The sequence below is a fragment of the Camelus dromedarius genome, chromosome 12 (assembly GCF_036321535.1).
Source record: "Camelus dromedarius isolate mCamDro1 chromosome 12, mCamDro1.pat, whole genome shotgun sequence".
In the NCBI taxonomy this organism is placed as follows: domain Eukaryota; kingdom Metazoa; phylum Chordata; class Mammalia; order Artiodactyla; family Camelidae; genus Camelus; species Camelus dromedarius.
Window position 1 is genome coordinate 26022132 of NC_087447.1, and position 12353 is coordinate 26034484.

At 30.3% G+C, this 12353-nt stretch overlaps 1 protein-coding gene across 2 annotated transcripts in view; it reads right to left on the minus strand.

Annotated features, from left to right (window-relative positions):
• ELP4 (elongator acetyltransferase complex subunit 4) overlaps window positions 1-12353 on the minus strand; it is a 209780-nt gene that overhangs the window by 174185 nt on the left and 23242 nt on the right. The window lies entirely within an intron of this gene.

Sequence of the window (12353 nt, forward strand, 5' to 3'; positions counted from 1 at the left end):
TATTTAATCAAATAAAAATTTTAATTAATATTTTAATAAAATGTCTATTTCAAGAGAATGCTAAGAATAAGCTCTTTAATATTCAATTACTACAGCTGTCAATCACAGATCAGGCTCCTCCCTAATGATTTCTAACCTGGTGCACCAACAGAACATGCTGAATGGTTGTTATAATCCTGTTTCCTAAGAGGAAGGATACAGATAAGATTTTCGGTATTTTCCTGCAGTGTGTGGTACTTACAGTTCCCAAACATTTGGCAAAAAGATCATACATAAATAAAAATAAAAACCAGGTATCATAAATTCCATACAGAAGATAGGATGCAAAGTATAAAATTTCCCTCTTTTAATCAAATAAATCAAGTTAGAAAATTAATATGAATAAAGAAATTGGCACTGCCTTTGGACAAAAACAACTATCTATTCTACTTTAAAAAACTACTATATAAAACCAAATTATTATGAATTTTCAGTATCAAAATATACTCCAGTATTTAAGCATATTTATTTTTTTCACCAGAAACATTTATCCTTATCCATAAGATGCTGTAAATATATTTCTTCCCTTTTCAATTCATCTCATTTGGTGCTTACTGCTATATTATTTTGTGGTCTTTGTTTTGGCAGATGCACAAGCAAAATCTGATTCCAACAGTTTGACCCTTCTCACTTTTTATGTTCTCTAGGGCATAATAAAACCCAAGATACAATCCCTCAGCAGTTAATGAAGCTTAACCTCCCACCCTCTTAATTACCAATGCATTACACCAACTATGGGCATCATACTCCTCTCTAAGCTATTTTACAATTCAGCAGAAGTACTACTGAGCTATTATGTAGCAACATAATCCATGCAGCATGAGAAATCCCTCTTAAAAATAAAATCTTTTGATCCTTGCAGGTTTTGGTAACTGTATAATTAATACTACTTAAGCATTATCCATGTATCAGTAAGTATATTGTATCAGTAAATATATTACTTTGTTGACTTATGGGAGTTTTAGGAGGGAATATTTATTTTCTGAAAGTTCAAAAAAGAAACAAATCCAAAGATATTACTGATTATTATAATTTGAATATAAATGTACTCCAAATAGCTAATCTGAACATTCATACATTAAAGGTATGTTCTCCATATTATCTTCATTTAAGTATTTAAAAGTATGAGGGGGTGACTTCAGTTGTTAAAAGCATTCAGAAATGTAGATCACATGGAGTAATTCAGAAGTTCCTGGAGTATAGGTGATGTTACATAAAAAATCTTTTTAAAATCTCATAGATTAAAAATTAGTTATTAGTGAATTGTTTACATTCACATTTGAAACTAAATGCAGTACAGATTAGGGAACATCTTAGTGCAATTTCAGATTTTTTTTCTTGACTATAAAGGTGGCAAAGTTACTGTTCTTATAAGAAAGGTGAAAAAGCACTTTCCCGTTGGTATAGAAACATAATTTTAAATAAATTCCCAAGTTAAACTACTGACAAAAATTCTAGTAATTTGACAACTACATCAATTATATTAATCTGAAAAACAGAAAATGAAACCAGTGGGATAGGAGCAGTGTTCTCAGTGCTTTTCCATTGATCCTTATGACATTTCTTTTTAACATATAAACCAGAAATGTGTTGAGAAGACTGGAAAAGTCTGACTTTCAAAGTTTCCTGACTAATATAGAGGAAGAGGGAGGATAACATGATGAATAGGAAATGGAAATCTGCTAGAGAAGTATTCAGAAATAAAGGGAAAGGGTTGCACTAAGTACTAAATAAATAAATAAATAAAACAAAAAAAACTATCTTCAATTAAATGCAAACATAATTATTTAAAAATATTATTCTAAACTACTGCATTTTTAAGAGCACCAGTCACAGAGGGATCTCAAAGCAAATTAGAATGTATTAATCCCTGAGTTCTATTACAATCTAGTAGTAAGACTGGAAAAATGAAGTATAGGCAAACTTAAATTTCTTATCTAGATCCTAGCAATATGCCTGCTAACACTAGAAACAAGACTTGACCAAAGCAGCCACATCCTTTCAATACTGCCTATTCATGGCATTGAATTAAAAGGAGTTTAAAGGGAAATGCACTGAATTTCCTGGCATTCTGATATTATTAGCTACCAAAATTATTTTCTCACATATATAAAAAAATCAAAACTGTCAAGCTGTTAAAAGCAAGTCTCCATGAGGTCTATATTAATTTTATCAATTTTCCTCAATACATAATTTAGATACATAATTTTTGTGTTTTATATGTCAAAATGTAAAAGTTGTATTACATATTTAAAACAGCCCCTTCAAACAAATTTCTTAAGAAGAAAGCTTGAAGTAAGAAATTCTGTTTTTACTTATAGAGAGGAAAGAATTCACAGTCGGCATCTACTAATAGTTCTAGCCATAAAAATTGGGGTTTTCCTTTCTAGGTTCTTTCACAAAGTAAAGTTCACATATCCAATGCTATATTTAATCTGCCTCTGACTGCAGAACCAATAAAACTAATACTAAGAGACATATAAGTTAAAATGAAGAGAGCTACTAATTAGATAACTACTGTTAAAAATGTGAACTTCTGTGTGTGTATATATATTATGTATGTGCATGTATTTATATCTTTATGTATATCTATATCCCTAGTTATAGAAAGAATAACGAAAGGTGAACAATGCAGTCCTTGTAATAAGAAATATCTTGATTACATTACATTTTGTGAATTGTTTTAAAAAGCAGACTAAACTCTCCACTTAATCATTGGATTAACAGGTTTATCACTGAAACCATATGTTATATTTCCTTTTAGGAAATACACCCTTTTACTATATACAGGTATATATTAACCTGTTTTAAGAAAACATAATATATAAAAATCCACATTAAGCAAACAGGTCATGCAATAATTATTTGAGTTATAGAAGACTCTTATGTTGACAGAGAATTCCTACAAATATCCTTAAAAGTGCCCCTATTGAATATTAACTAAAATAACTTCTAAAAATCTGACATAACTAAAACATTTCTAAGTATAATTATTTTAAAAGTTAAAATAAAGACAATAATCTTATAATTAATAATTAAATCAAGGTCATAGAATGTTCATATTGTTGGAAAAGAAGTATTCTAAAATTTCATGGATATCTATTTTCAAAGAAATCTCAATTAGGAATGGAACCAGGCATTATCTTCATTTAAAAGGTCCTGATCAGTTAAATTCCTAGCTCAGGAATACACAACAAGCAACTGGTTTTATTTGTTTGATCTCATGTATTTTTATTTTTCCAGAATAAACCCAGCCTATGGAAAATGTCACAAACAAAAATCCTTAGGGTATTGTGGGGTATTAAATGAAACTAGTTATTACTTTATTTTTATTAAATTTGAAAATTATTTTCTGTAGTACGTTTGGTGTTAGTAGAACAAAACTGATTCTCTTTTTGCATTAACTACTGAGAAGTCAAGGTAACGGGGTAAGAGCATAAAACAGATTTTCCTTAATTTAAGAAATTCTCTAGCACCTTGTATGTTACAGTCTTTTTTAAGAAATATAAAAGTAAAAAGCTTCACTTCATAGTTATAGGTCTATTTTCTAATTCCAATTTATGTCTTCATTTTAGTACTATATATCCTGTTTCTGAAATCTGGCAGAGATTTCTAGACACAATCATGCACACACAGACTGCAGTGAGAATATTTTGCAAAAACAATAAACACATTTCAAATGCCTCTGGTTTCATTTATACACTATATTATGCAAAAATGGATGTGAGGAACTAAGGACCCTTTCTGCAACTGCCTGTTAGTTTCTGATGAACAAAAACTTAAAATTTCAGAGAAGAAATGCTGGCCACTGAAAGTATCACCACAACACTAGCTGGAAAAATAGTCCTATCTTTTTTGGGGATTTCAATAGTAGAGTTATCCTTTTGCACATAATAAATCTTCACAGACTGTCTATTTAATCTGTGACCCTTGATGGTGCTGCCTTTCCCCTTTCATGATATCCTTTAATGACTCATTAAATGGGACAGTATGTTAATTTGGGGGGGTGCTGTTGAAAAATTATTTTCTTTTAGCTTGAATGGCTCTCGTTTTTCAAAATTTGAAGTCATTCCAAAAGGATTGAATACTTTCCCTTCTGAACCCCTTTTTCAGAAAAAGTATTCAAAAGAAAAATGAACTCTATTTCTAATATTCCCAACACTAACTTTGTATGGCTTCCTTTCCAAGAGTGATAAAAGTGCCAAATAATAGTTTCCAGATTTTAACATTTCCCTTTAACATAACAGTAACCATCAAGTATTCACAACCATTCATTTTTTTCATGGGTTCAGAATAAAATATTTGAAAGTAAATGTGACGCTTGGAATAAGTGTTTTAAGATTTAGAAAGCAAACCCCCTGATATTTCAGTTTTAATTTGGAATTCCAGAATAAGGTAGGCAGGGTATCGTCAATCTTGATACAAAAAGTTAAGTGACTTGTGTAAGGTCCTGCAGCTAGTTATGTAACAACACAGAAATTAACATCTAAGCTCAGATCCCAAATATATTTCACTTTCTTGAGGATAAAATTCTATCAGAGTATGGCATTTTTGCTATGTAAGTTAGGCTCCTTTTCTGCATGCAAAATTCCTTTCTTTTGTTGACTGGTGCATAAACATCAATGCCAAATGTGTGCTTATTTTAATATTATATCAAAAGTGTTTTCCCTAGCTAGTGACAGAGATGTGGGTTTATTTTCCTTTATATTTTTATCTTATCTTTCATTTCCTCGTTGGAAAATAAAGCACATGCCAGTTTTTAAAAGCTGGCTACAAATGTAGGTCACTGGAAGCAGTACTGAGCCCTTGCATGTTTCTTCTTAGTCTTTTTAGTTTGCCAAAGAAGCTCTAACTGTGGCTGCCAGGGGAGAACTTAGAATTTTAAATAAGCTCTCACAAGTAGCTGGTGGAGTGGGGGAAGAGTGAAACCCTGGGGTCAAACAGCAAATTTCCGGCTCAACTAGCACTTCAGAGTTCTAAGCACTGAAAAGCATATAGATAGCCTGATAATTTTCTGAACAAATAAAATGTTGACAACGAAATAGAGGGAACGTATTCTGAGTACAGCTCTGTCTTCAAAGGTCTTTTAATACTTGTACTTATATTATGAACAAAAGATATACAGTGATAAAATAATTTTGATAGGAACACACTGTAAACTGACTATACTTCAATTAAAAATAATAATACTTTTGATAGGAAATACATTAAATAATATAGGCTAGAAAAAGTAAAAATGTATGGGAAAATGTGTTATGTATAAAGTATTGAGTATGCATAAAGTTTATCAAGTGGAATATAGAAGGGCCAGAAAATAATTTTTAATTATTTATAGCATAAAGTATGATTTTTGTCCTGAATCATGAAACTACAACTTTACAATATTACATTTGACAACCAAAGGGTGTTTCTTTAACTTCATTCTTATAAGCTGTTTCAGTTTTTGGCATTGAAGGAAAACAATGGTTGGGTCTGAGACTTTTTTGTATTCTGTCTACTCAGAAAGACTAGATTGTACTGCAGTGCACCAAGAGCAAACAACTGACCACTCACTAGACTTCTAATTCTTGTTCCACGATCAGTAAATAACAGATAGATGGCAAATAGTCTTAATCTTGACACCAAACTGACAGAGGGAAAAGAAACCTTTTTAATAGTAACTCAAACTTTACACTGTTTAGCAAATAATACTGATTCATCTAATTCTAAATCGACTAATATCTCAGATCTCAATTAAAACCAAGGAATCAAATAAAGAAAAAGATACAAGGTACAATGAATAAAATCTTAAAAAATGAGTTCAATATTTGGGTAAAAGACTGATGTTTGGGGATTTAAAATAATGCTTTCAAACTATTATGATATCATTTTAATTTTTATTTATGGATTTAAAGTCTGTGAAAAAGAATTCTGAATATGTTAGTCTAAATTTCATACTTCATTACTAAATATCCTATTATACTAATTCATCAAATATGATATGGTTTATTTTAAATGAACTGCAACTTATTCCATGACTTATGAGTTATTTTAAAGTAATTCATTTTCAATTATGAAATATTTTCTCAACAATAAATATGGGAAGTTTCATCATAATTGATCTCTAATTTGAACTATTTATTCACTAGTGTGTTTGATGTTAAAATACTATATGACGTAAGCCTTTAGTAAACCTCAAGGTAGTTAGGATACTCCTGCTGGTAACCATGTACTTAGCCTGGGTACACATTAAAAAATACAACTCTGAAGCTGCTTAAGAGCATTTTAGCCTCCCACTTTGTTCTAACTGTGGCTGATGTTAGACAGTGTATAGTGTATGTAACAGATAACTCAAAAAGTTCATGCAACAAGTCAAGAATTAACCCCTTGTTGTAGATGTTAGACATCTCTTCCTGCATGAATACTACCTATCTGGCATGTCACCACTAAAAAATATCCAAATTAAGTTTTAAAACTGACTTTAGTATATTATGAAATAGTCTTTAAATTTACTTCTGAAATTTTACTTTCTTTAATTCTATCAACATTAACACATAACATAATATTGTTAAAAATTATGAAAAGAATGTAATAGGGAAGTCTTAGCATTTTCAAATTCTAAAGAAATGTTTGAATGTGTATGTGTGTATATAATTTATTTCATAAAAAGTCAACCTATCTACTGATAAACTGTTTAAATCTTTTAATGTAAAAATGTGATTTTTGCTATATTAGAAAACATTTCATAGAAAGTTTTTATGGAGAATATCCATGACTATATTTGAGATGATCAAGAAAATTCTTTTAGATAAAAAAGTTAACTAAAAAATACTTACCATATGTATTTTAAAAAGCTTTAACAACATTATGTATATTGTTCTATAGGATTTTCTAAGGGGTATAATTTTTCAGTGTTACATCTTAATGCTGACTTCCTGAAGGAGCTTTGACTACAATAGGCATGAATATATTTTCAAAGGATGATGGATAAATTGCTGGGTGGTTATATAATATACCTGAGGCAGCTGATGGGGCTTTTTATCCTTTACTTGTCTTTTAGTTATACACAGTTTTAAGATAATTATGGTCTATAAGATTGTCTTTTCCCTTTTCTAGTACCAGCAATATTTGCCTTGGTTATAAGTTCCAGAAATCTCCAATCATACATCATAAAATTAAACTAAGCAATTATAGCATTTTCTCCCCATATTGTATCTCTAAACACTGTTAAATTAATGCCTCGGGTTTTGGTCATTCATCTTTGGGCTATTTGATACCAATAAGTTTTCAATATAATTAACCTGAGTTGGGCACATTGAAATCCCAACTGGATGTTATGTAGAAAATACATAATATCTATACCTGTTTACAGGTGAGAAAATACTACTTCTCTATATTAGTATTCAATACTTCATTTTAAATTACAAAAACGTTTTGTTTATTTTTCTCAGAGATGTTAAAAACTTTGTCTATGTACTGGTGCTATGAAGAATATACATAATTTTAATTTTTATCAGCCATAATTTTCTCATCCAGTCTATTTTAAATGTGTGAACACTGGACCACATTAAATATATATATGTTAAAAGAATATTTTTTGTACTTTTTTCATAGAAGAATGAGTGGCACATTATTCTTTTAGATCAAATATCATTTTGCTATTACATATTAAACATGTAAGAAATATACAATCACAAGGTTGAGAATTTAAGAAATGGTACTGATGAATGAAGATAACTATTAACTCAAAAACTATGTCTTCAGAGTAGAGCTGCACAAAATACAAGAATGTAATCAAAATTAAAACAGTTTAAAAATGAGTCACTAAAAAGTTTTTTAAATGTAGGGAAATGTTAACTGTGCTGTTATTTAGCATCTATAACCTTGAACTACTTTCATTTCTCACCTATAAAGTATTTTAGTTAAAAGCAAATAACAGTGTAAAATGAAAGACGATAAATTTTTCCTAAGGATCTCACACTCAACTTTACAATTCATTTAATATTTAACTTTACTGAATACATTATTGATAAACATTACATTGTCCTGTAAAGAAAACATGCCATTCAAATAAAAACAACTTGTTCTAGGCTACTGGTTATAAATAGAATGAAACAAACTTTCAAAATGCAGCATCAAATCTGCAATGTTATATAAAGTAAACTTAAGACCATTAGGTTTTTGTGGCAGCAATGATAATGTCTTTGATAATACATTCTAGGTGCACAAGACAAAGTAGATCTGATGACACTAGAACACATTTTTCAGTTAAAAACTATGCTAGTCCAGAGCAAGAGAAGCCTCTAATATGTTACAAGTAAATGGTCATACCATTTTAACATTTATTTCCCTTGAAATGTAAGAAAATTTTAAGCTCCAGGAGATTAACTATCATGTTGTTATAAGCTGAATCTCAGTAATCGTGAAAATTCAAATATGGGAAAGTCAAGTAAAATATGTGTCAACACTGAAACCAACAGTACTTCTTATAAAGAAAAAATCTTGGGATCTATCAATCAATGGGAATTTGTTTTAAACAATCATCTTATAAATAATATAACAGAAAAATATCATTGGTGGTTTCTTTTGTTTACTTCTAATGACAGTCTGTATTGACATGTAATGTGACATTACAGAGGTATAATTTGTAAAATTATAAAAGAAAATTTAAATCCAGTATGCTGATTTAACTCTTTTGCCTGAGATAAATTTCATTTAGATTTTTTTAAGGAGCAGCAGTACCTTAAAAGTTATCCCTATATACATATATATATATATATGTATGTATATATGTATGTATTTATTTACTTATTTATTTTTAGTATCTAAAGACTCTCTGTAGGTTCACTCCCTTCTGGCTTGTCCTCCTGGGATGTCTTATTTTATTTTATTTTTTAATATCTAAAGACTCTACATATTTAAAATCCAAAGGTAACATATTTTCTCAAGTTGATACAAAATAAATGATAATTAGCATAACTAACTACAACAGATTAGTGTACTTTGGGGATGCTAAGCACAGGTTCGCTGAGTTACATCAGTATTTGGATCTAATTATATTAGGCATTTGGTAGTCTAAAATTAGAAAAGTTAATATTGATCAGGTATAACTTATTTCTATCACTTTTAATTGTCAAAAACGGGGAGTATATGAAGACTTTTTAAGAGGTACATGATCAAGAGAATTTTAAGGGAATTAATTCCTTGATTTTCAACTTTAACAAATACTCATAGTGAAAACTGACTCCTAGAGAATGTGCCAAAGAGAGAAGTGCAAGTTTCCTTTTCCCTCTTCCTCTTCCATATCACTCTTTCTCACTTTATAAATGAAACATTTACTTCTCATTGCCCCAGGTATAAACAGCTCCAAAGTACCAAACAGAGACAATTCAAAATATCTTTTTAATACAAAAAATGTGAATGCTTTAATGACTAGGAAAATAATACTTTTTTCACTGTTTTCAGCAAAATTTTAGGTGGTAATTTAAAAATATCACCTAATTTAAAATAATTTAAAATAGTATATACTGATAGGTGATGTGTGATTTCTTTTAGAAAAAGTAAAAAAAATAATTTGAGGGACATTACAATAATAAAAGTCCTTTTATTCATTTTTACTTGACTATGAACAGTTCATATCTGCAAAAATGAAAAATATGAATAGAGCTGATGCTGAATACTGTCTCATTCTAGTAATATTTATTCACTGATATGTCTTAAGCAATGTAGTGTGAACATTTTTATGTCTATTGATACACTGCATGCAACAATAATTGTAATGGTGACTAAAACAAGAAGAAATGTGTTTAACACTTAAAGCCTTTTGAGACATAAGTTTAAAAAAATCAAATATGAAATTTTGTTATAGAAAAACTAACAAAAGGTTATAAATAAATACATTGAACATAAAATATACTGCATTCAGACAAAACTCTGTGAGGAGTGAGTGGAATAGAAAACATGAATTCAAGGAAAAAAGGACTGATATAAAATTTCCAGCTGATAAAGAAAAGTTTGCTTTTTATATACTTCTAAAAATAATGGTACCGACATCAAATTGCTATTAGATTCAGTTGAATACACTTATAAGACTGATGTAAAAGTCTTTATCTAAAAAGGCAATATTTACAATAATGTCCTTTGTAACTAAATAATCTCATAACTAAAATTTTCACATAACTTAGTGTACAAGGGGATACATAATTTTAAAAAATATTTTTAAAGGTATGAAAGCAAAAAGATGGAAAGATTACTGTACTTTCCTATCTAGAAAACTGGCCAAGATACAGGATGTGAGATGATAATCATTCAACATAGGTTGATAAATAAATGTGAAATGCCTTCTTTGACTTTAAATGTAAGATTGTATTAGTTTTCCAAAGAAACAGCAAGAATAGACTGTGTGTGTGTGTGTATATGCACATACATAAATATATGTATATATGCGCATACATAAATATATGTATACATATACATACATCTATCTACCTGTCTCTGTTTGTCTATCTATCTATGTATCTAATGAAATTTATTATAATGAATTGGCTCAAATGATTATGGAGGCTGACAAGTCCCCAGATATGCAGAGCAAGCTGGAGACAACGGAGAGCTGACTGTGTAGCTCCTGTCCAAATCTGAAGGCTTCTGAACCAAGAGAACTAATGATGTAGTTCTAAGCCAAAGGACGACTGGCTCAAGATTCAGAGAGAGCTGATGTTTCAGTTTGAATACAAAGGCAAGACAAAGCTGAGGTTCCAGTTTGGAGGCAGTCCAGTAGGAAGCATCCTTTTTTATACCAGGAAGGATAGCCTTTTTGTTCCACTCGGCCTTCGACTGATTGGATGAGACCCATCCACATTAGAGAGGGCGATCTGCTTTACACAGTCCACCAATTTAAATGTTAATCTCATCCAAAAGCATCCTGACAGAAAACACTCAGAATAATATTTGATCAAATATCTGGGCACCCTGTGTCCTGGTCAAGTTGACACATAAAATTAACCATCAAAAATCTATCCCTTGCTAACTTGGCTCCTATACATACCTCCTTAAATAATACTTGGGCTCCAGATTAAGACAATAACGAAGTCATAATTCACACTCCGAGCTCTGTCTCCTAAGGTTAACTTCTCCTGAGTTCCTCCTTCCTGCACTATGGCCTGGACACTTTGCATGGAGTAGCTGAGAAAGTTACAGGGCTAACTGTGCTTATTTTGCATACCTCAGGAGTCAATGTCCTTTACTGTGTGATGCTCCAAGTTTTGAAAATGATTGCTTTATATATTTTGTCCTGTTTTTCAGTTGTTTTAGACATGATGAGAAACCTGGTCCTCATTACTCTACCTTGGTCAGAGGTACAACTTTAATAAAAGTCTATGTTTTTTGACTCTATTTTTGTATTCTTTCTACTACACCATAAAACTGCTCTATGAATAAAGGTTTGCAGGATCTAATTACTTGCATATATGACTAGGTATTTTAACAAAGTCTGATGAAAAGGTAACATTTCTTTTATAACTTCAAAATCATTCACACAATCCCAAAAAGGACATGTAAAGAACACTGAAATTTTTAATACTAACTTGTACAAATTCAAGGAACCGAAGAAAAGTGTCAGGGATTAATTTTCAAATAAAAATGTAGTTCTCTAAGGCAAAATGTGGAAGTATATATACTGGGTTTAAACATTAGTTACCTAGGTTGGAGGAGGCAAGAAGGAAAAATAAAACAATTTTAAAAAGTATATACAGACCCTACTGCTTATGACCTGGCAAAAATTTCCTATATGGCTATAAAGATGTTTGATATAAAATCTCAGGCTCAGTATGTTGTGGAATGTGCTGTGAAAAATCTATAAGCTTCTTTATAAGAATGATTCTGGCCTTTACTCCTTTACTTGCTACTGCTCCTAGCAAGCACAGTATTCTTCAGAAACTGACCGCAATGATAAAGGCCAGGGAAAAGGAACAAAAGAAGAAACAAAAGAATCAAGAAGATATTACAAAAGATGAACAGCAGAAATAAGAATGAAGAAAAAAAGGATCTTCAACCAAGAGAAAATCATTTGAAAAATTATACAAAGGTTTCCTTTTTGGATTTTATGACAGTATTATTTAATAAACAAAGTGTGACCCATATGAAAGAATCATGTTAGTACTGACTTCAGTAGTATAGTAATTATTATGTATGGGTGCAGAAGTTTGCTGGCTTCTGTTGATAGTTATTGTAAATTAGTATTTATCATGGTATAGATTCTTTATAAATGACTTAGTCATTTGCCATTTTGCAGACTATACACTGAAATGAAAACTTTTATGAGAAAAAAATGACAGTAT